This window comes from Equus przewalskii, chromosome 26, assembly GCF_037783145.1.
Source record: "Equus przewalskii isolate Varuska chromosome 26, EquPr2, whole genome shotgun sequence".
NCBI lineage: Eukaryota > Metazoa > Chordata > Mammalia > Perissodactyla > Equidae > Equus > Equus przewalskii.
Window position 1 is genome coordinate 839,122 of NC_091856.1, and position 24,291 is coordinate 863,412.

At 42.9% G+C, this 24,291-nt stretch overlaps 1 protein-coding gene across 17 annotated transcripts in view; it reads left to right on the plus strand.

Moving 5' to 3' along the window:
- RUSC2 (RUN and SH3 domain containing 2) overlaps positions 1–24,291 on the plus strand; it is a 60,265-nt gene that overhangs the window by 17,530 nt on the left and 18,444 nt on the right. For 2 of the 17 annotated variants that reach the window (XM_008534357.2, XM_070595664.1), the window contains exon 1: positions 21,117–21,644. The exons of 11 other annotated variants lie outside the window; for them this stretch is intronic. The gene's annotated coding sequence lies outside the window, so the exon portion shown is untranslated. Of the gene's footprint in view, positions 1–20,649; positions 21,645–24,291 lie in introns of those variants that run through there. 4 more of the 17 variants (XM_008534355.2, XM_070595673.1, XM_070595666.1 and 1 more) reach the window with 4 other exon arrangements.

Consider the following 24,291-nt stretch of genomic DNA (forward strand, 5'->3'; position numbering starts at 1 on the left):
GGGATTATTATTCCCATTTACAGGTGAATACACTCAGGCTGAGGGGAATCAAATAACTTGCCCAGTGCTGCAGAATTAGTCCTTAAGAGCAGAGTTATGTACCAACCTTTTCTTAGCTCTCTGTGTTGACCAGAAAGAAACAAAAATGAATGGCCTGAAGCTGGAAAGAGCTAATCAGGGTTCTATTTCTTCATTGTAATGGACAGTAATTTGTTAGCTGAAGTGAGTTCCTATGCCTTAAATAAAAGTGTGTGGTGTAAATAGGGACTGAACTCCTGCAAAGTGAATGGAAATAAAAATGGAGCTCAACTGATGGCAGGTTATTGATAGATTCTAGTGACTCCTTCAAGGGCCAGAGTTTTCAGTTCAAATACAGATAATTTTGGTTGCTGATTGAGGATAAACTGGTCTCTGATTAATAAATATGCTAATTGGCCTCCCTAGATTAGCTGTCTTTCCTTTGGATGTGGCACATTCCAAAGACCTACTTGATGTTTGTATTATCATAGTGATTTAATTATTTGTTTAGTCTCTCCAGGTGAACTATAAGCTCCATGAAGGTAGGCACCAGGTTTGTTTTGTTCACATACTACAGTGCCTGGCATTTCTTAGGTGCTCAGTTAATGGTTGTTCATTGATTCATCTAGTCCTTGGGCAAGACTTTGACATCTGAGGTTCTCAGGGCCACAAATTCCTCCATACATCTGCCTAAAGCAGGGAAGAAAGCCCTTCCAGAGCAGTGTTGCTGCGCCTCTAGGTTGGGCTTTTAGATTCCCCAGGTCCTGCCTCCTTTGGGTGGGTCTCCAAAGGCTCCATGCCATTTGGGCTCTGGTTTTGGCAATGGGGCTTGTCCTTGTTCTGAGATTTTAACTATAAATGGATCATGCTATTTCCTGTCCCCAGGGGAACTCAGTGGGGCCACAACTGGGGGACAGTGGGAGCACAGAGTTACTGCTTTCTTTCCTGGAACCTCCCCACCTCTGCCCAGAGATGGCTCCAGTATAGGTTGGTCAGTCAGGAAATTCCAAACCCTTTTCCTGAAACTCTAAACAGCTTGAGGAATCTCTCCAGCTGAAGTTGGAAAAGCTCCCAGCGAGGAGAGCCGAGTCTTACGTAACTTTATAGCCTGCCCTTTTTTTAGGAAAAAACAAACTGTTCCTCAGCTACCGCTGGACTTTTTAAGACATCTGCATTCTTTCCTAGATGCTCAGCACCTCCACTGGAAGCAGCTAACACAGTTGAAGACTAGTGAGGTTAAGTGAGGAGAGAGAAAGAAAGAGGGAGAGAGAGGGATTGATCACTCTGGCTGGAACATGCTGTTCTGGTTCTCGTGCTGCGGATCCCACTAGCAGTGCCCGGGTAAGGGGAACTCTGGCAGAGGAGTTGTCCCTAGGCATGCTTGCCCTGCACATTCTAGAAACCCACAACCCCACAACTGTACTCCTTTTTTTTTTTTTTTTTTAAAGATCGGCACCTGAACTAACATCTGTTGCCAGTCTTCTTTTTTTTTCTTCTTCCTCTTCTCCCCAAAGCCCCCCAGTACATAGTTGCATACTCCAGTTGTAGGTCCCTCCAGCTCTGCCATGCGGGGTGCCGCCCCACCACGGCCTGACGAGCGGTACTGTGTCCGCGCCCAGGATCCCAACCGGCGAAGCCCTGGGGCTGCCAAAGTGGAACGCACGACCCCAACCACTGGGCCACAGGGCCAGCCCCTACGGTACTCCTTTTATCCTCTCAGCACCCCTCACCCCAACAAGGAGGACTAGAACTAGTGTGTGTAAATATGTCCACAGCTATAATGAACCAAATTCTGCTCTGGAAAAAGAAATTTTTCCAGTTGGGTTTGGTGAAAATTCAGTTCCTCCTTAGTTCAATTAAGTGAACAGTTTAAGCCATATGCCAGGCTCTAGGCTAGGTTAAGTGACTACAGAGAGGAACAAAACAGTCTTTATCCTTAACATGCAACCAAGAAGGAAAGAGAAAATGTAAATGGTTAGAATACACTTCCTTGCTTTAAAGTCCTTTGTACTTTATGTAATTCTTGTATTCCTAACTCTCTAATAAAGGTGACCATCAGGTTTATGTCCACCTATGAACTATGTGCTAGCTAATTCAAAATAAACAAAAATACAAGAAAATTTCCCCTCTTCAGGTGTGGCCAGTTATTTTACTAAATTATTCATGAAAGGGGCAGGTACAAGTTTCAAGAATATTCTCATCTTAATTAATTGTTTTTATTTCCGTAATTTTCTCAAGCTAATATAAGGCATTTTAGAACGTTGAATGTGATGTGAATCTTTCAAAATAACAAATAGCTCTCTCAATGGATTATAATTTGCCCTAGGGCATGCCTGTAGCTATTGCTTCTTCCCTGCGATAAGTTGTTAGGCACTTAATTAATACTTGTTGCCCCAGTACAGGTATTTTTCCTCTTTGGGGCTGTAAATGGGTGGCCCTTCATGTCTCCTGTGATGATATGGTCCATGAGGCCTAGGCTTTCAGGCCTGTCAGGATCCCAGATGGCTCAAAAGATTCTATCAGCCCATTTACTGCCAGAAAACTCAGAAAATACAGATAAACAAAAAGAAGAAAATGTGTGTGCATTTTTAAAAAATTAAAATGGGATCATGAATTAGACTCTATAAATTGCTTTATTTAAAAATACCTGTCTTGTGGACACAGTTTCATCTCAGCAACTATTCTAACACATTATCTTTTCATGTTTTGTGGAGTATTTCATTATGTGGATTACCTCATCATTTATTTAATCAATTTTCTATTGAGAGAGCATTTAGAATATTTGTTTAAATTTTTGCTTTTATAAATGTTACTTCAACAAACATCTTTATGTATGTATCTTTGTGTACTTTTATCGTGTTATTTCTTTTAAATACATTTTCTAAAGCGGACTAAAGAGTATACTTATTTCAAATTTTGATGCATATTGCTTGGCTGCCCTCTTGAAAATTTCACTCATTCATTCAAAAAGAATTAATCTGCTGTGTATGCCAGACACTGTACTCAGTTCTGGGGATATAATAGTCAATAATGACAGACAGGGCTCCTGTCCCATGGAGTTTGCTTTCTAGTGTTAGAAGCTAAATAAAATATTATAAAACCTGATACAGGGAAGTGCAAGATGCTTTGGGAGCATGTAACCAGAGCACATAATGTGGTCTAGGAAGAGCCATTGAACTTGTGATGTTTCAGCTGAAAACCCGCAGGATGATTAAGAGTTAGCCAGAAAAGTGGAGGGGCCCTGTTCTGGCAGTACGGAGGTGATGGTATAACTGCAGAGAAGGTAGGAGTGGCAAAAGGTGAGACTGGAGAGGTAAGTTACGAAGGGTAGAGTACACCTTTAAGGAGCCTAGATTTTATGGGAAACCTTTGAAGAGTTTTTAAACAAGAGGGGAATATAAATAAACTTCATTTTCAGAGAATGGCTCTGGGAAGGGAGGCCAGGTTAGTGGTTGATGTAAGAGTTCAGACAAGTGATAAGTATAACTTGGTCTTGGGTAGTAGCATTGGGGATGGAGAAGGGTGGCTAGAATTAAGAAGAGTTGATGGTTATTGGGATGTGGTTGGATGTATAAAGTGTAAATAAATATGAGTAACGGAAACACAAAACTGTGACTTAAATAAGACGAAAGTTTCTTTCTCAACAACAACAAAATCCAGAGGTAAACAGTCCTGGGCTGGTATGGCAGCTGCACAGTCATTAGAAAGCCAGGCCCCTTCCAGTTTTTTGCTCTGCTATACCTAGGCCATGTTTATGGTCCAAGATGGCCACTGTAGCTCTAGCCATCACACTACCTTCCTAGCATCAGGATGGAGGAAGAGAGGAAGAAGGATGCACCCTGTTCATCAGAAAAAGATTACCCGGAAGTCTCAGAAACATTTCTACCATAACTGAGATGGCCACGCCTACCTCCAAGGGAAGTGAAAATGTAGAGTTTTAGTTGGGCAGCATCGTACCCAGCTGAATATCAGGGTTCTGTTAATTTGAAAGAGGAAAGGAGAATGGATATTTGATTGGCAACTAACAGTCTAGGGCCTGGGAAGATGGGAAACTACAATTCAGCCAAATTGTTTACAAGATAACATTGATTGCACGAAGATATATATATACTGCTGTTGAAAAGAGACTTATTTGGGGGCCAGCTCCGTGGCCAAGTGGTTAAGTTCGTGCGCTCTGCTTCCCGTGGCCCAGGGTTTCACTGGTTCACATCCTGGGCGCAGACATGGCACGGCTCATTAGGCCACGTTGACGCGGCATCCCACGTGCCACAACTAGAAGGACCTACAACTGAAAATACACAACTATGTGCTGGGGGAGAGATTTGGGGAGAAAAAAGCAGGAAAAAAAAAAGATTGGCAACAGTTGTTAGCTCAGGTGCCAATCTTTAAAAAAAAAAAACAGAAAGAAAGAAAGAAAAGAGACTTATTTGGCCACTAGGCAAAGATTTAACGTATTAAAATCCTGTTTATTCTTGCTGTAAAGAATAAGCAAGTGTTAGCTCAAATGAGGCCCAAGCTTAAATGTAAATATAGCTGTATTGATTTGACCTGAATCACAACCACACAAAATTGTCATGCTTGTGATTTTAGGCAGCTTGTCATTCATTAATAGTCACATTATAGAAAAGAGCAGACCAACAGATTGTTGCTATTTAGAACAAAGTCTAAACAGGACCCAAATTAAGGCATCTGCTTACTGTTCTCCACCAAGGGTATTAGTAGTGTATTGTAGTGGAAAGAGCAAGGGCTTTGGAGAGGGTCAGACAAGAGTTCCAAACCCAACTCCCCTACTTTCTAGCTCTGTGATCTTAGATTAAGTTATCTCTGCAAGAGCCTCAGTTTCCTCAACTGAAAAATAGCGATAGTAATATCTATTTTGCAGGGTTATTTAAGTGAAGATTAGAAATCAATTTATGACAAACATCTAGCATAGTAGATAATAAATAATAGCTATTATTATTTTAAGTATTAGTTTTTAGCTGTAAATCATTTGTTTCCTTCTAGGTCGTGGTGTGTGGGGAAGTATTAACTCCAGTGATTCCTGACCCTTTTGCACATCGTTCTTAGGTTGGTTCTCTAGCAGTGTGATCTGTTTACGAAGCCTCTAACTATTTGTAATAGAGCCTAGATTCAGTCAGCCCTAAGTCTGCTCAAAATGAGCTCACCCCATCCTCACACCTTTCATTCATATTTACTGTGTCCACACACCCATCTGACTGCTGATAGTTTCCTTGCTATCCACAACCATACCTTATATAGAAGTGGGAGAGGTGGGGAGGAGAGAAAGACTTGAGACCTGAGCCAATTCAAGTGTGGGTTTAGAACCTGTGAGCAGAAAAAAAAAGACTCGTAGAGGCATGGGATGGTATTATTAAGCAGAAATAGAAAGATAAAGACTGTTTATGGCTCAGTCTGCACTCCGGAATGATAATGCAATAAGCTAAATTCCACAGATGTTTTTGAAGCACTTTATATGAAGGGAATTAGCCAGTCTGTCAGCTCCAATACAAATAACTTAAGAATTCTTCATGGGCCAGCCCAGTGGCACAGCGGTTAAGTTCGCACGTTCTGCTTCTCCGCGGCCCGGGGTTTGCCGGTTTGGATCCCGGGTACGGACATGGCACCACTTGACAAAAGCTGTGCTGTGGTAGGTGTCCCACGTATAAAATAGAGGAGGATGGGCATGGATTTTAGCTCAGGGCTAGTCTTCCTCAGCAAAAAGAAGAGGATTGGCAGTAGTTAGCTCAGGGCTAATCTTCCTCAAAAAGAAAAAAAAAAAGAATTCTTCCTTCACATTCCTCAGTGGCTCCTTGGAGGGAAGCTGTTTCTGAAATGTATGCGTCAGCCCTGTGGGAAGAGGAAAGAGCATCTCAAGGCAGGCCTAGCAGAGTCAGAATTCTGAGGTATAGACTTTGAATAGAAAGGCCTTTAAGGTCTGGAGTAGAGGTCAGCAAGTTATGGCCCATGCCAGGGTGATCTTATATGGCCCACAAACTGAGAATGGTTTTTACATTTTTAAAGAGTTGTTTTTAAAAAAAAAAATATGTGGCAGAACTATGTGACCCACAAAGCCTAAGTATTTACTGTCTAGCCCTTCACAGAGAGAGTTTGCTGAAACGAGGGTCGGGCTTCTTAGAGCCTGCAGGAGTCAGAACATCTGTTTTGAATCCAGGGTAGGCACTTGCAGAAAAAGAGCTGTCAGCATCAACAAAGAATAGATTTCCATTTCTCCTCTCCAGGAGCTCTGGAGACCTGGTAAACTAACCTCATGCTGAGGGATTGCTGGGCTAGAAAAAGCAAAGGCTTCTGTTAGGTTTAGAATACAGTATTGCCTTTGTTCTAACAGCAGTGGAATACATCCTTTCATTACCATTGCTTGATCAGGCCTTTGGGCTAAGTCCAGTTTGTAAGTACTGCTGCTGAATGCTGTATCAGTGGGATACAAGCCTCAGATCCATGTCCTGGGCCCAGGTGTAGGGGAGAATTAGGTTTGTAAGTGGAGCAAGTGGGTGAGTGGAGGTGTTTCTTTTTGTTTGCATATTTCTGCTTTCTCTATTATGCATTAGTAGAAATTAATACCTTATGTCTAGGTAAGCAGATTCCTAACTTTTTAAACTGTTCCTCAAACCACAGGTTTATAGGCTTGAAAGAAAGGCACCTCAAGACACAGACCAGGTTCACTTCCTAACATGGCCACTGTGACCTAGAAAAAGAAACCCAGAAGGCCAGGGCTCTCTACCGTATGCATGAATGACAGTTATATTTCTGAAATACTTGAGTCCAAAGAATTTACAGCATTTGTATTTCTTGCTACTTATTATTTTAATTGTTCAAATATTTTTCCTTGCTACAACACCAGAAGGTGGATACATTTAGCCCCTTTCCAGGTGGTAAACCTAGAGCTTTGAGAGGACAGGTACTCTGCCCCCAGATGACCCAGCAAGTTGGAGGAAAAGCCAAGAATGAAAGCAGTGTTCCTATTCTTGGGCATCCTGCCACTATCCTAGGCATGGGTAGCTTCCAGATGGAACTGAGATCAAACCCCATATTTCTAGTGATCAAATCTGGTTGTTCCTGAGGCTGCATTGTTGTTCTGATGACCAGGTAGATAAGCCTTGAATGACAGGAAAAAAATGTATTGAATGAGTGGTTCACCAGCCTACCTTCCTGCCAAAACCCTGGCTCTCAGGGTATTGATGTGTTGTGTCATTGACGATGGTTATGAGTCAGCCTCAGGCAGGAAGATGATGGAGTCACTGCTACTGTGTGCTTGGCTGCTTTCTTTGCACTTCAGCATTCCTACCTGCTGTGTGGTACATTTTTGTCATTCCACAGCAGTCTACTGTGCACATGACCCCTCAGTAGGGCAGTCTACATCTATTTACATCAGCTGTCAGCCTCCTCAGACCCCTGTCTGCCTGAAGGGACAAGATGAAATTTGTTAGGAGCTGCCTTTCAGTGAGATGAGTGGGATGTCCACTGAGTTCCAGATACTGTGGTCAAAGTGTAAGGTCCCTGGGACCCTAATCTCTAGGCCTTGGGGGATAAAGAGGCCCAAGAGAGATTTTTTGGGCACTGGCTTCCAGCCAGATAAGGACTGGTTTCTTGGTGTTTCTGTCCTATTATGTCATGTCTAGGAAAGAAGCTCTGGCCAAATAAATTTTCAGGGGATTTGATATACCTGCTAAAAACTCTATGCAAATCAAAGAAGGACCAGCCTAACCATCCTTTGTTTCAAAGAACGTATAAAACCCTCCCAGGTGGGCTTTTTTCTTTCTCTTGCCATGTCATCACTAATCTGGGACTTGTGACTGACAAGGCTGAGCTTATGGTTAGTTGAGAGACAGTCTTTCTTTGATTTTATTCAGATCATTTCAGCGTGACCAATTTGTGTGTGTTTGTGTCTATGTGTGTGCCCTTTCGATACAACGTGTTAGGTCTTTTGTCCCAGGCCTGCCTGACTCAGGAGAATGCTATGAACACAGCTCTCAATTGAGATCCTCCTAGTCCCAGAGATTTTGGACCAGACAGCTGGACATATGACAGCTCTGTTTGTTCCCTTTCCCCTCTCTATCCCTGTTAATACTGAACTGCTTTCAACAAGGTTCGCTTCCTCCAGAATCCAACTTAGCATCCTGGAGAAGCCTGAGGCCACTCCTATAGCAGGAAGCTGCCCCAGATTTGGGCAGTAACCACTAGAACTTGATACTGACATGAGTGTAAAAATAAACACCTCCTACAGTGCTGTCTTAATGCACTGGCATCAGAGTTGCTATTATTAACCCATAAGCCTCACAGGCAGCTGTGATGGGCAGACAGACTGGACAGACCTATCCTGCCAGCTTTGGATCAGACTTTCTTTCCTACATCTACTGTGATCTGATCTGGGTCCTCTGGAGAATCACTATCAGTCTGGGAGCATGCCCCACAACAGGTAATACTAGAGAAGGATTGGTATGTTTGGTGTGGGAGAGCCTTAGGGCTCCCAGGGCCAGCCTTCCCATCCAGAGTATAAAGGGCACAGGATGACTGATTCAGTCCTAGAGCAGGAAAGGGAAAAAAGGAACATGACTCCAGTTCCTTTTGCTCATTTAAAGAGGTTTTGCCAGCCAGTTTCCTGGACCTGGTGCCTGTAGGTTTTCTGGGAAATTGGGAAAGGAGAGAGGATCCATTGGTCATCTGCCAGAGATATAATAAGAGTGACCATAACTGAGCACTTACCTTCTGTCAGGCACTTTACATACAATATCTTATTTAATTCTACCTCCAGCCTTTGAGGGAAAATATTATGACAGTTTTACAAATGAGGAAACTGAAGTTTAGTGAAGTTAACTTCCCAGAGTCCACAGCTGGCAAGTAGTGTGTCAGAGTTTAACCCAGACCTGTCAACACCAAAATCCATGCTCTGAATCATTACAGAACCTAGGCTCCTAAATACTCAGGACCCAGGCCAGACTCCAACCACCTGCTTTTAAAATTTTTTGTTTACGTAAACATCAGTTTACTCTCACTTTGGTCTTATAACTAAAGCAAATACAGTATCTGGTACATAGAAAGGGTCTTTCCTGCCACTTGCTAGTGAGGCATTCACAGTGCTCTTACCAAGCATGGCAAGCTGGACTCAGAGACTCTCACCTAAAATCTATTGGAAGATGTCACCTCCTGGAAAAGGCTTTGACTCTGAGGCATCTCGAGGACTGTGATCCCTCTGCTAAGAAGGCCAGACTGGACCCTCGTTCCCTAGGGGAGCAAGGCTCTGATGGCATCCAGCAGTCATGCTCAGGGAGGAGTGTGCTCGAATGAAAACCCTTCCTTGAAGGGCACCTAGGCTTGTCTCCTCTTTTCTCCTACCTCCCCAACCCTGTCTTCACAACTGACTCATGTAATTCAATCCAGATTCTTTAGAGCCTGCTTCACTATGCATATATGGCCTTTTATTTACAGCTTTTAACAGACTGATTGGATAGCAGTTTACCACCTTCAAGCCTCAGGCCACTGCCTGAGGGGAAGGGAAGCAGAGAACACTCTGGCCTCGCTTCCTGGAGCCTAGGAGCCAAAAGGAACAGCCAAAGGGACATTGAACAGTCAAGGAGAAGCATGGGGACCTCTTTCGTCCCAGCTAACTTGCTCCTGCAAATACACACTTGAGAGCTGGCTTCTCTAAGCAAAGTGGCCCATGCTGGGCCTTTCAACATCCACCCCTAGTACTCTGCCTCTGGTCTTGGTGATTTCCTGCTCCCTTGCTGCCTAGCGTTGGGAGGCTTTCCTCTCATACAGAGAGCGAGCCTGTGGGCCTCCTTCACTGCTGCATCTCTGGCCCGTGGGCCTCCTTCACTGCTGCATCTCTGGCCCGTGGGCCTCCTTCACTGCTGCATCTCTGGCCCGTGGGCCTCCTTCACTGCTGCATCTCTGGCCTGTGGGCCCCGCCTCCATGGCTGCATCTCTGGCCCGTGGGCCTCCTTCACTGCTGCATCTCTAGCCCGTGGGCCACCTCCGTTGCTGCATCTTTATTCCGTAGGCCTCCTTCACTGCTGCATCCTCCATCCCTTCATCTGAAGAACTCAGTCTGTCAAGGTAGGAACTAAATCTTTCCTAATTCTCTGTAGTCCTCCTCTCTCTCCCTAACCTGCATCCTCAGAAGAGATAAGATTTACAGCAAATTCTCAATTTCTAGAGACTTCTAACTGCACTTAGAAGCCAGGCACCTGGGAGTGTAGATGTGTGTGTGTGTCTGTGTTATTTATGTTGAAAGGCAGGAGGGTGAAAGGGAGGACATTAACACCCTACATAGGAGCCTTCCTTTGGGCCCCAGGTTATTTGGATTAGTTTGTAATTAGAGCTGAAAGGGACGTTAAGAGGTCATCTGTTTCAGCCTTCTGCCTCCAAACAGGTGTTATGAGTTGAGCTAAAGAGGGAATCAAATGGTTGACCTAATGCAGAAAGGCATACACTTGCTGGCTGGATCAGTGGAAGAGAAGATGTTTTTTTCTAGGTATAATCCCTTTTGGGCAGAGAGAGACCCTGGGACAAAGCTGGGTTTATTATTGTCAGGTTTTATGGAATAAAGGAAAGCAACCCTTTACAGCTCAGTGAGGGTCAGTGGCTTCTAGCTTTTTCTTTTCCTGGGTATGTAATTCCCAGTGCTGCAGTCTATTCTTTGAATTGGGGCCTTGGGAGCTTCAGGCACAGCTGAGCATGAGAGGTAAAAGGCTTGTAACCCACTGAGGATTCCACGCCTAGATGTTCTCTGTCAGTGATTTTGATCACGTTAAGATGGCTGCATGTTTCTGGTTCATATGGCAGGAAATAGACTTGGGGAAAAGAAGATATACCCACACCAGATGGTCCTAGGAAAGAGTCCGTTCTACTTCAGAGCCAGGCCTCTTCTAGAGTGTTTGTGTTTAACTTTTGGGAGTAGACTTTTAGCAGAACCTTTCTGTAACATATTTGAGAAGCCAAAAGCAACGCAAGCTCTGTGCTCCTAAGGAGGATTCTATATTAGGGAGGCCTGATCCTGCTGGGTGTGTCTGGGACAGCCCTTGAGGCGAGGCCTCTTCCAACATACTCCCAACATGCTGGCTGACCTCACTTGGAGTCCAAAATAACATAATCCTACTGGCCTCCTCAGCTAGGAACAGCTACACACAACCCAAAGGAAAGACAGATGAACTCCTGGGCGTTGGCTGCTATTCCATTTGTGGAACCAGACTCCTGATGCCATAGCCAGGGGCTCTTGGGCCTCTAACAGCCTATTTATTCTCTCCTTGCAACTTAGCCCAGATACCCACAGGAATCACTGTTACCACAAATTCTTAAATGTCCAGATTCTTTCAGCATCTTTCACACATTTCAAAGAGAAGTACTTGTCTTGTAGGAAATTCAGAGTCTCCATCAAATCTCATGGCCTGTAAAGACATAGAACTGTGGCAGGCATGGAGAGTAGTTATACAAACTGATTTTCCTGAATTCATGTAGAAAGTTCACTTCCTGTACTCAAAAGTAAGTCTGTTATTGGTGCAGTTAATTGACATCATTTTCCAAACATTTGATTTGAGAGCCACGAAGAAAGAAGAGATGATTTATCTGTTAATCATTTGTTTCACTCCCCATTTCCCCCACCCCAACAAATGGTACCCAGTCTTGCCTTTGCCCAGAGGTTTTCAGAATTTCTTCCTCTGAGCCCTAGGGTCCCCTGGAGGTGCCTTTGGGGCCCCCAGAGTGGAGAGAGGGAGTTGGAGTATATGGGGCTGTAGGCCCCTCCTGTTTCAACCAGAGCAGCTGTGTTTTATGTATTGGGCTGAAAAAGTTTGAAACCACTGCTCTAACCTTATCTCACATTCTGAAATGTCTCTCTTACTGCCCTAGCCCTCTCCAGAGGTATGTTGGCAATGATTTTAACAAAATTATGAGCCCCTCAAGTTGGGCTCTTACCCCTGAACATCCAGCCCAGTGCCTTATACACGGTAGGAGTGCAGTGGATAGATGCTTGTGGCATGATTGCATGCAGGCTTGATTGACTCCTGAGATGATGTTAACTAATAGCCTCAGGATGCTTCTAGATGAGAGAAGAGATATAGTGTATCATAGGTTATTTTGGTTTTTAATGATTTGAGCACTCCTGATCTTTTGTACTGGGATCAATCATGCAATCTGAAGTGAAAACGTGGCCAAATGGAGTTACCTAACATAGAGTGTTGCTGGTACAGAGGATACCTGACTAGTTCAACTCAAGCAAAAGTACTTCCTGTTGATTTCCAAAGAAGAGTGTCCTGAGGTGAAAGGTAAGCAGAGTGATTATTGGGAAAGACTAGGGACAGAGGTCTACTAAAATCACATGGTCTTGTCCGTTTTTCAGTATTGCTTCTTTTGCTAAAAATTTCCTGCCTGGATAGTTTCCAAAACTACTCAGTGTCTCGATTGTGGGAAATGTAGATCTTTTTCTTCACTAAGGTACACTTATAATACCATCCAGGCTGTTTATCTGCATCCTCCAGTGTACATCTAAATATCTTTTTTTGACGGGGGGTGCGTGAGGGTGAGCTGCTTTATTTTGTTTTTAATTAGCTTATGTGTTTTATAAAAGTTATATGTACATTTGGTTTTTTAAAAAGCCAAATAATATAAAAAGGACATTAGTGGGAAAACTGGAAAAATCCAAATAGTCCGCAAGTTTAGTTAATAGTAATGTATTCAGTGTTCATTTCTTTGTTTTGACAAATGTACCAGGATTATATAAGATGGTAACATTAAGGGAATTGGTTGAAGGACATATGGGAACTCTCTGAAATATCTTTGCAACTTTTCTAAAAATTATTTCCAAATAATTTCCAAAATCTAAAATTATTCCAAAATAGTTAATTTTTTTTTTAAGATTTTATTTTTCCTTTTTCTCCCCAAAGCCCCCCCGGTACATAGTTGTATATTTTTTTGTTGTGGGTCCTTCTAGTTGTGGCATGTGGGACGCTCCCTCAGCATGGCTTGATGTGCAGTCCTATGTCCATGCCCACAATCCGAACCGGCAAAACCCCAGGCCACGGAAGTGAAGCCCGCAAACTTAACCACTTGGCCATGGGGCCGGCTTCTAAATAATTTTTAAAAGTTTATACACAGCAGAAAAAAGTTCACAATGAAAAAAAAAAGCCAAATAGTCCCAAATCTGGGACAATCTGAGCATCAAAATCAATAATACCAGCAATGCATTATGACCCATTGAATTAAAAAAAGAATACAGGAGTCTATACTGATACCAAATAAAGGAAGGAAGGAAGGAAAAGGGAAATCTTTATTATATTAGAATGCCAATTAATAAATGTAGAAAGAATAATAGAGAGGGAACCATCATTTTTCAACCTTCACAGTAAATAACTGATTCAGACAAAAATCATCAATGGATGCTAGCATTTTTAAAGAGTAGTAACAATGCTTTACGTTTCTATAAAACGTTTATAGAGCACTTTCACAGACTGTTTTGGGTAGACTCCTGTTCAGATGTATAGCAGAAGGTATAATGTATCTCCCCCTGGCCTCCACATCCTTTTTTTCATCTAGGGACTCCTCATAAAATAGCCTGGTCCAGGCATAGGAATGCTCAGTAACCAGTGGTTATATTCATATGTTTTATTTTCACTAACCCTGGATCTCTCTGATAATTTCTTGCTACTTGCTTATCTTTGAGATTTCATCCTCTGCTTAAAACATTTCACACATAGCTGATTTGTGTTCTGTATCTGATATTTTTAATATCGAAGTCCTTGCAGTTTAAATGTATTATTTGTTGTCTTCTGTTATTCACTCATGGGTCTTGCTTCCACGTGTATTTGTGCTAATATAAATTAGTTTTTGCTTTCTCTTTAATCTGGAGAATCCTGTCGACTTAAATTGGGGATATTTTCCTCCAGCAAAGATTTTTATCTGCTTCTATCAGAAGTTGGAGAGAACCACCAACCCTAGATCACTTGAGCTTACTTTGAGGGTCTCAGTTTAATGTGGGAGCCTCAGGTTTAGCTCCCTCACCTTTCTTGTGGTCCAAGGCTTGTCATTCTGACCACAGTTAGAATGCTTTGAGAATCGGTCCACAAGGAACCCTAGTCCTCTCCCTTGCTTCCTCTACAGCTCATGAATTTTTTTTTTTTTTTTTTTTGCCTTTTTGGGGATGAGGAGAGTAGCCTTGGAGATTTCTCCTATAAACTGCAAACTCTGATGCCTTAAAAAGTATATGTTATACAGGATCTTGTTTTTTGCAGTTGAAGGGACTCTCTTAGTATCTTGCTCGACATGATGCAGGAAGCAGAAGTCTCTCTATGCCAATTTGATATCCTACTCTTTTTTTAATTAGCTTTTAAGCCTCTTCCTATACCAGTAACCATTCGTTATAAACGTAATTTCTATAGTTCCATTATATTCCATTGCATGGCTAGAATACTGCTTAATTAACCATTTTTCTATTGGACGTTCAGAATATTTTCAATTTTTTACTATTGTAAGTAATACTACAGTAAACATCATTGTGGAAATGTGAGGTAAGTCAGGGGAGTTGGGGATATAAAGCAAAAGCATAGCTGTTACTCTGGGCAAGGGTTGCAAACTCAAATGCTTTAGAGGATCCACGCAAATAATGCAAATGAGTGAAGTGAGCCAGAGAAGCTGGCTTGTTAGAAAAGACCATAGGGAGTGGGGGGAACATGTCAAACTGAAGGCAGATGCCCATCTTATGAGGGTACCACTTCTCAACTCTAGCTGATTGTTACCATCTAGGAATGAGGGCCTAGTTTGGTCAGTTCTTCTGATTTTTCAAGCAAGACAAACTGGAAATCCAGATTTATTTATTTTTTAGAAATCTCCAAAATGTTTATGGTGGCGTTTTTACTGTGCAAGCCCCATAAAACCTGTTGACACGCAAGATATAACTGTCAGGCTGTCACTTTGCAGCCTTTGCTCTAGGATCATAACCATGGGATCATAAATGGTAGGGAAGTACTGACTGGAGACACAGCTGCTCAGTCATCTTTCCATCCTCAGTATGAAAATGGAGAGAAACGGGTTGAGTTTAAGATCTTGGCATTGAAGATTTATTACTAAGTATTTTACTAAGGCTCAACTTTTTAGTTTTCATCTTCCTTCCTCTCCTCCTTCTCATCAGATATGCTACTCTCAGGCAAAGCTAATCTTCCAAAAGTTGGCTTGCGCCCAGCTAGCCTGCTGGCCTTGCTGTCCAGTAGCTTTATCAAATAAACATCGGGGGTGCCGCACTAAGTGCCAAGGCTCTGTGCCTGGAATTTCTTACCAAGATATAAGACACAGCCCCATACTCCAAAAGTGTGCTGTTGTCCAGAGATAAATAGCAAAATGGCCAAGGCTTGGTACCAAATGAGTTGTACAGGCAATTGATATTGAAGAAGTTCCAAAGAAGGACTTCCATGATAAAGAAAAGCTTCCAGGCATGGTAGAATTTGAGCTGGATCCTTTAAAAAAAAAAAAAAAAAGCAAGGGAAATAGGGAGAACAGTTCAGATATCTTCCCAGTAGAGTGAGCCAAAACTCAGAATTTTAAATAAATTTGGCATGTGATGGAACGTGGTTGGGTAAGTAGGAAGGAACTTTGAACGCCACAGTAAGGAATTTGGATTATCGTGTAAGCTATGGGGAACCACTGAAGGGCTTTCTGGCAGTAAGGTGGCATATTAAAGGCAGTGCTTTGGGGAGATTAATCTTGTGTCAGTATTTAGGATAGCTGGAAGGAAAGAGCCAGAATGAAAGCAAGAAAACTAGTTAGAAAACTATATAATAATTCAGAGGAGAGAGAATGCAGGTCTGAATTAGGGTGATAGGAGTGGGGATGGAAACTTGAGAGGCAATATAACAAGTAGTTAAGAACACTGGCTTTGGAGTCAGACATTTACTGACTGAGTTGCCTTAGGAAGATTATTTAATATCCCTGAGCCTCAGATTTCTCATCCACAAAATAGAGATAATAATACTTAGCTTGGAGAGTGGTTATATGGATTAAATGAGATAATGTAAGTAAGTGCTAGCATAATAGTTGCAATATAGTAAAAGCACAATAAATTCTTAGATCAATGCCTAAAACATTAGAAGGAAGACTCAACATGACTTGGTGATTGTCTGAATGTAAAGAGAGAGTCCAGATGACTCAGATTTTCAAGCTTTTGTTACTGGTCGTCCAAAGAAAGATGATTTGAAATAGAAAAACCAATTTGGCTTTAGATGTGTTAAATTTGAGGTTATGGTAAGAAGTATCTAATAGGCTATTTGAGATCTGATTCTGGAAGTCCAGGAAGAATGCAAGATTTGGAAATCAACAGCATAGTGGAAAGGGCTAAACATTCAGGGTGAAAAGACTTCAGATCTGAGCCTTGCTATCAATCTGCATTTAAATATGGGCCAGGTATTGTTTTATTAAACAATGAAGAAAGAATGATCTAAGAAGTTGAACTAGGAGGGTTGGTGTGATAGAAGGGAAAAAAGTGTTTTCAATAGAAAAGGATGGCTAAGTATGAGAGAATTTAAATATTATAAGTTCAAAAATTATAACTGCTTCAGACAGTTCAAGTATTACAAGAAGATAGACTTCTGATAGTGAAGAAATGGTTAAGGAGAAAGTAGAGTTAACACAGTCCATTCTTTTTAAGAATTTTGGTGTTGAAAAAGCAGAAGCCGCCGAGAATTGCCTAAAGTCCTTGAGTTGACATGCCAGTGATACCCTCTGCTTTCTAGTACCCCTGAGGTTCCAGCACCCCACCCCACTCCAGCCCAACACAGTTACAGAGCCTTCAAAGACTTCTGCCCCTGGGATATAAGTAATACCATTCACTGCTGCTGCTGGGTTTTTTAACAGCTTTATTGAGCTATAATTGACATACCATATGTTTCACCATTTAAAGTATACAATTCAGTTGTTTTTAGTTTATCCACAGAGTTGTGCAACCATCACCATAATCTAATTTTAGAACATTTGCATCATCCCAAAAAGGAATCCCATACCCATTAACAGTTACTCCTTATTTTCCACTTCCCCAGGTCCCTGAGAGCCACTTATCTACTTTTTGTCTCCGTAGATTTGCCTGGTCTGGACATTTTATATAAATGCAGTCAAACAATATGTGACCTTTTGTGTTTGGCGTCTTTCACTTAGAATAATGTTTTCAAGGTTCATCCGTGTTGTAGCTCGATGTTGTAGCATGTTTCAGTACTTCATTCCTTTTTATTGCTGAATAATACTTCCTTTTATGACTATACCGCATTTTATGTATCCATCTGTTGGTGGATATTTGGATTCTCGCTTTTTGACTATTACAATCAATGCTGCTATGAACATTCATATACAAGCTTTCGTGTGAACATATGTTTTCATTTCTTTTGGGGAGATATCTAGGAGTGACATTTCTGGGTCGTATGTTAACTCTATGTTTACCGTTTTGAGGAACTGCTAGACTGTTTTCCAAAGTGATTGCACCATTTTACAATCCTCCCAGCAATATATGAGGGTTCTAATTCTCCACATCATCGTTAACGCTGGCTTTTTTATTTTAGCCATTCTAGTTGGGTGAAGTAGGATCTTGTAATTTTGATTTATCCTTCCCTAAAATCTAATGATGTTGAGATTCTTTTAATGTGCTTACTGACCATTTGTACATCTTCTTTGGAGATGTATCTATTCAAATCTTTTGTCCATTTTTTAATTGAGTTATATGTCTTTTTATTGTTGAGTTGTAGGAGTTCTTTATATATTCTAGATAGAAGTCCCTTGTCAGATATATAATTTGCAAATATTTTCTCCCATTCTGTGGGTTGTCTTTTTACTATCTTGACTGTGTCTTTGGAAGCACAAAAGTTTTACATTCTTACAAAGTCTACCATATCTGTTTCTTCTTTTGTCACTTGTGCTTTTGGTATCGTGTCTAAGAATTCATTGCCTAACTCAAAGTCAGGAAGAATTATTCCTTTTCTTTCTAAAATTTCTTTTAATACATCTTTTTTTTTTTTTTTTCACGTGAACAGCAGGGATCTTCTCTTCCAAGCCTTTTGAGTCAGATCTACCCAGCACTCACTCTCACATATGCTCAAGGAACATCTCTTTTTAGACGACTCTTATTCAACAAGACTCTGACTAACCACCTTCTATATGCCAAGGACTACGCTAGGTTTTATGAGAAACACAAAGTAAAAATGATACTATCTTATGCACTGGATATTGGGAATGCAAAGATAAATATAACTTGGACTTTGCAGTCTAGAAGGGACATTAAGACAGATATGCAAAAAACAATAACCATGTCAAGTGACAAATGATTTACTTAATCAAAATCCCTCATGGGCTGATGCTAGTTTCTGATGAAGTTTGCATCAGGATGCAGTGAAATGAGAAAAATAATGACAGTATGCTTTCTTTTAAGAAAAGGTGGGGCCAGCCCTGTGGCCAAGTGGTTAAGTTCACAAGCTCTGCTTTGGCGGCCCAGGGTTTCACCGGTTTGGATCCTGGGTGCGGACGTGGCACTGCTCAGCAGGCCATGCTGAGGCAGCGTCCCACATAGCACAACCAGAAGGACCACAACTACAATATACAACTATGTACTAGAGGACTTCGGGGAAAAGAAGAAAAAATAATAAAATAAAATAAAGTTGGCAACAGATGTTAGCTCAGGTGCCAATCTAAAAAAAGAAAAAGTTAAAAAAAAAAGAAAAAGTGATGATAGTTGATGTGAAGTTTTATTTTTCTTTCATTCTTTTCTTTTTTTTTGGGTAAGGAAGATTGGCGCTGAACTAACATCTGTTGCCAGTCTTCCTCTTTTTTTCCTTCTCCCCAAAGCTCCCCAGTACATAGTTGTATTTCCTAATTGTAGGTTCTTCTAGTTCCTCTCTGTGGGACGCTGCCTCAGCATGGCCTGATGAGCAGTGCTGGATCCACACCCCGGATCTGAACCAGCGAACCCTGGGCCGCCAAAGTGGAGCATGCAAACTTAACCACTCAGCCACGGGGCTGGCCCTGAAGTTTTATTTTTTCTTAATGATGCTACTTGGCAATATAAGAAATTGGCAATCCTATATTGATCTCCTGGTTTTTGTGGGATTTTTTTTTTTTTTTTTTGTCTATAAAATCAACAGCCTGCAGCCATGGGTTCAGAAGACAGATCATTTCTAGTTCTGAGGTGATCAGTGAAGACTTGAAGGAGGAGTTGATTTGGGCCTTGTAGGTTGTGGATGATTCTGAGTATAGCCAAGTGTAACAGGCAGGAGAATCTGAACAAATGCAGCAGAGTGGAAATGAGCTTATGAAACAGGTTTGAAGGAACTACAAGATGGGCTATGGGAAGTAAGTTTGGGTGGAGAAGGCATAGACAGCCAAGATGGAAGACCTTGAAAGCCAAAATGAGGAGTTTGAACTTGATTCTCTGGGTAATGGGAAACCATTAAAAGGGCCAAGAGGAGTGACATAGTGAAGAAAGATGGTGCTTCAGCAAGGTGAATCTGGTAGTACTAGAAGGTAAATTGCAGGTGAGAAGACTAGTTAGGAGGCAGTTGAGGTTTCTAATGTGACAGTATTTGTATTTTATTTCTAGCGGAATATAATTTGATCTTTCATCAAAAGCCCTATAGACTTGTGGCAGTAGTGGATGGAAAGTAAGTGATGTTGTGGTCTGTGACATGGTAAAGTAAGCCAAGCACTGAAAATATGAGAGCAGTGGGTCTCCAGTGCTGTGCATGGCTTAGCCTCACAGAATTCAGGGACAAAGACCCTGGGCCCAGAGCTTTTACAGTAAGAAGCTAGAACTCTAAGCACTCGGTCATGGAGATTATTCTGCCCTAACCTACAGCTGTTTACCCAACCCCCTATGAGGTCTGTGTCAGCTAGGGGAGAGGGAAGTACGGTGAGACCGTTTCTGCTCCTCTCAACTTCCCTGGAAGGATCCCTAATGGTTGGTTTTATGAACAGCAGTCTCCTTCTCACCTTCCCTTCCTCATTGTTTTCTGCTTTGTAGGACAGGGGCCATGGCCCCTCAAACGAGTCAGGCTAGAGATAGGTTTTTGGGTCTTTTGCCACTTCTCTTCTTCTCTCTACAATTCAGCTCATCCTAACATATGGTCAATGGGCACATGCGTCTCATAGGGAATAGAAGAAGCAATAGGGGAAAGAAATGACATCTTTTCTGGATCCTGAGTGGTGGCTGCTGTGATCCTGGCCGGTGGACCCAAGGCTTCTTTCTAAGGACCTGAAATTCAAGGACTTGCCTGTGGAGTCCAGATAGTCATCAACTCTGGGAGGAGCCCTAGGCAAAGCTAGCGCTTGGGGGCCAAGCGTAGCTTGAGACAGTCTCTGTGTTCAACGGTGGCAGCAGGCAGCAGTGGCATGAAGTAGACAGAGACAGTGCTGCTGCTTACTGTACTGTTGGCTCTGGCTGTGGCTTCTCCACTATTTACTGATTCCCACAGAACTGGCCCAGAACCTGAGCAGGGTGGAGCAGGGAAGGGGTGGAGGGCTCTGTAGGTCTACAGACAGAACTGAGATTTTTCTTTGGCCTGGGGGAGACCACACCCTTTCCTTAGCCTTCCTTTCCCTAGAAAAATAGGCTTCCTGGCCTCTCAGCCTAGCCAAATGGATTCTGCCTCCCCACAGGCCCAGCCGGACCCCACTCGGCACTGACCATAAACTGATGTGAGAGGGAAGGTTCTGCTCCAGCCACACCAGCAGACCCTCTGAAGATCCAGGGAACTGAAGTGGACTCTGTTGTTAGGAAGGGGGCCTGCAGCCACCTTGGTCCTAAGGCTCACTACCACCCTATGTATAGAAGCCTGCCATTGGCCGATTCTCTCTCTTTTCTGAGACAGTCCCCATTTCTCTGAAGAGGCACACCCTAGAGAGCCTAGTGCTGCATCCAGCTGGGCATCCACAAGGACTGAACTTGGTGTTACTACTGGTGGCGTGATGACCGGTCTCTGCAGCCTGCCTTCAAGGCATCAGGAACCCCCTCCCTGGCTGGCTGCTCTACCCCAAGGCTAATCTGGAATCCCAGTGAAAGGAAAAAGCTGGAAAACAAAGAGTCATTCAGAGTGGGTGAAAAGAGGAGGGAGAGATTTCTGGCTAAGCTCTAGAAGGAGGGGCCTAAGGAAGGAAGGAAGCTCTAAGCGTCTGCCCAGACTTTTTCCCTGAGACTCCTAAGGACAAGAGAGGAGCTGGGCCCAGCTCTCCCTCCTTTTCTTTGCTGACTAGAGAGTTCTCGTCTTCCAGCACTGACTGCCGCTGTGGCTGGCTCCTTTCCCCTCCCCCTTCCCTAGGCTAAAGGCCCACAGGGACTGACAGGGAGGGAGGCTGAGTGGCTGTACTGTGGGCACGCCCGCTCCTTTCCCTGCCCCCTTCCTTTAGCAGCAACGTCACCGCAGCACCAGCAGCAGTGGCAGCAGCAAGGATACTGGGGCTGGGATTGCGCAGCCTCCCTGCATTAGCAATGATGCCATTGTATTAGCAGAAATCAGATCTTAAGAAATCGGCCCAGTTCCTCCTGTGTGGACCCGTGGAACAGTGCCTCAGCTGGAACTGTCAAGGTAGAGCTTGGTCGCAGTACAAAAGGAACACAAGCCTCCGTCCGGGAGGGCTCAAGGCTCCTTGCAGAGGTATGGCTCAGCGGAGCTGGGGGGAGGGGCAGGGCAGAGACGCTGGGGTAGCCCATCAGCACATTTGGGCCCTAGCTTCTGAGGGTTGGCTTTTGTCTTTCTGAAAGAGAGAGAGAGAGAGAGAGAGAGTGAGCATGAGAGCAAACATTAGACAAGCTCATCCATGTATACATTTGGGCTGTGGTGCAGATCGGGAAAAGCAGAGGCTTGAGCTACTGCTATTTTGTCAAGAAGCAGAAGATCCCCTCATTCTTTTCTGGGCATTTCCAATGAAGCTGCTATCATGTGGGTCACGGTGGAGGGGGTCAGATCTAGAAATAAAGGCATAATGGCAGGGGACACCCTGAAAGCTACTGTAAGTTTATGATGGAGAACATGCAGGGATCCATGCAGCTTTTAAGAGGTGGGGCTGGGAGGCATCGAGCCCATCCTTTCCCTTCACGCACATACATACATGCACATAGACACACATACTATATCTTCTGGTGCTATGGGTGCCACCAGGCTCCAGATGAGGATGGAGTAAGAAAGAATGTTGACCAAGAAGCTCCACAGTGTACTCGGGACTGGGGGCTGGGGGCTGGGGGCAGGGGGCAGGGGAAGTCCCTGTAATGCCTTGGCACCTGACATAATCAGTTTTCTTATACAGACTTAGATTCCTAACAGGAAGAAATCTAAGCATAAGCTGATACTCCCGAATCCACCCTCCTTCTCTCTTCCCTTCAGTCCTGCCCAAGAGAGGACCCAGACAGGAAAAAAGGTTATCACTCCTACTGAGGCTTGTCATCGGACCTCAGGTCAAGGTCAGATTACTAGAGAATAACAACTGAGTACCACTGTCTTTCCCATCCTCCTTCAGGAGGCCAATAAAAGAGGGAAGGGCTTCTATGACTGACAGAAAGGTGCTGATGACCAAAGACAGGGGAAACCTTTCTTCTGGAGTTTAGAACATTTTCCTGCCCAGAAGTACCCTTGCTGAGCAGACAGAAAGAGTTCCTTAAATTTCCATTTCCAGTGACCATTTCGGTGGAGGATTCAAAAACATAGGCTAATAGAAGGCACTAGTTCCACATTGTGTGAATATGTGTTTGGGGAATACACTGGTAAGTTGTGGTTGTTAGTTCCCAGGAAGCATCTAGGAATGTGCTCTACAGTCCTAGGGCAGAGGAATGGGGTGTCCAAGACCGTGACTGGGGCAGGGAGATGAGGCCTGGGAACTGGGGCAGGAGGTGGGATTGAAGAGTGTTATTAGAGCATCGGGCAGTAATACGAAAGGGACTGTAGGGTCAGAGAATGGAGAATTGGGTAAACACAAACTGTAAGTGGAAGCTGGAGCATGGGCCTTTCCAGGAAAGGTAGGAAGCAGCTGCTATGGCGGCAGGGTAAATGCAGGGACTTCAGGAAGAGGGCGTGGCCCTGATCATTTTCTTTGGGAGTGGAAAGAATTAAGAATTGGGCAGACCTGGGTTTGCGTGCCCAGCTGTGTGATTGTGGACAAACTACTTATACTAGCTAAGCTTCAGTTTTCTCGTCTGTAAAATGGGAATGATTAGCCTCCTTTAAAGGGTTATAGTGGAATTAGAGATGATACATGTAAATTACCTAGCATGTAAATGCACAGTAAATGACCACTAATAAACAGTATTATTATGGTAGGTCCCAAGAGACACCCATTTGGGGTAAGAGCCAGGAAAAGGGCCCACATGGAATCCTTTCCTTGATTCTGGAGAGTTAGACTTCATAACTTTACATCGACTGAGCCCACCACTCCACTGTCTACCAAGTCGTCATAGCTAGAGGGCCCATCATCTGAAAAGCTTTCTTCCACTCTCTTTCTATTCTGGAGTCTCTGTTCCATCCCCATCTTCATCTCCCACATCTCTCTGTTTAATTAGGGTACAAAAAGAGTCTGGAATGAGCTCTTCCATCTCATTGTTTTCTCTTCACCTCTGTTAGGGCTCATAGGCCACAGTATTAAACTTGTCTTGTCACAGAACAAGTCACTCCCAGGAAAGAAGTCTAAGAGAGATGCTCTCAGTAAATGTATTCTGTGGGGTTTGAAATCAAGTCACGTGTACAGTATACTCATTACATTCTTAACTGATCAAGAAAAAAGGTCAAAAGTTAGGATTCCTGAGTCCCGTCTTAATTCTGTCATTTATTCACTGAGTGATCTTGGGCAAGTCATTTCATTTTTCTGGGTGTTTATTTCCTTATTTTTTGAAATGAAAGGGACTTTACTGACTTCGGTGCGTTGTTATGAGGATCAGTTAGATGACATAATAAAAAAGTGCTTTATAAAATGAAAGTATGGAGGGAAAGGAATGAATACAAAATCACAACATGTCTGCAGAACTTCACCTTAGTTGGCTAACTTGGAGTTATCTGTGGAAGAACTGTTGGCAGGCGTTTGCCTTGGTTGTGGAGATCTCAGGAGGGAAAAAGACCTTCTCTGAGATACAAAAATATAAAATAAAATGAAATCAACCTTTGAAAGAGCTTTACAGTTAAAATAGGATTCAACACAACCTAAGTGTGAAAGCTAAAACTATACAGGTACTTTTAGAAAAAAAACAGGAAGATTTCTTTATGAACTTGAGATAGGCAAAGATTTCTTAGGACACAGAAAGCTTTAACCATAAAAGAA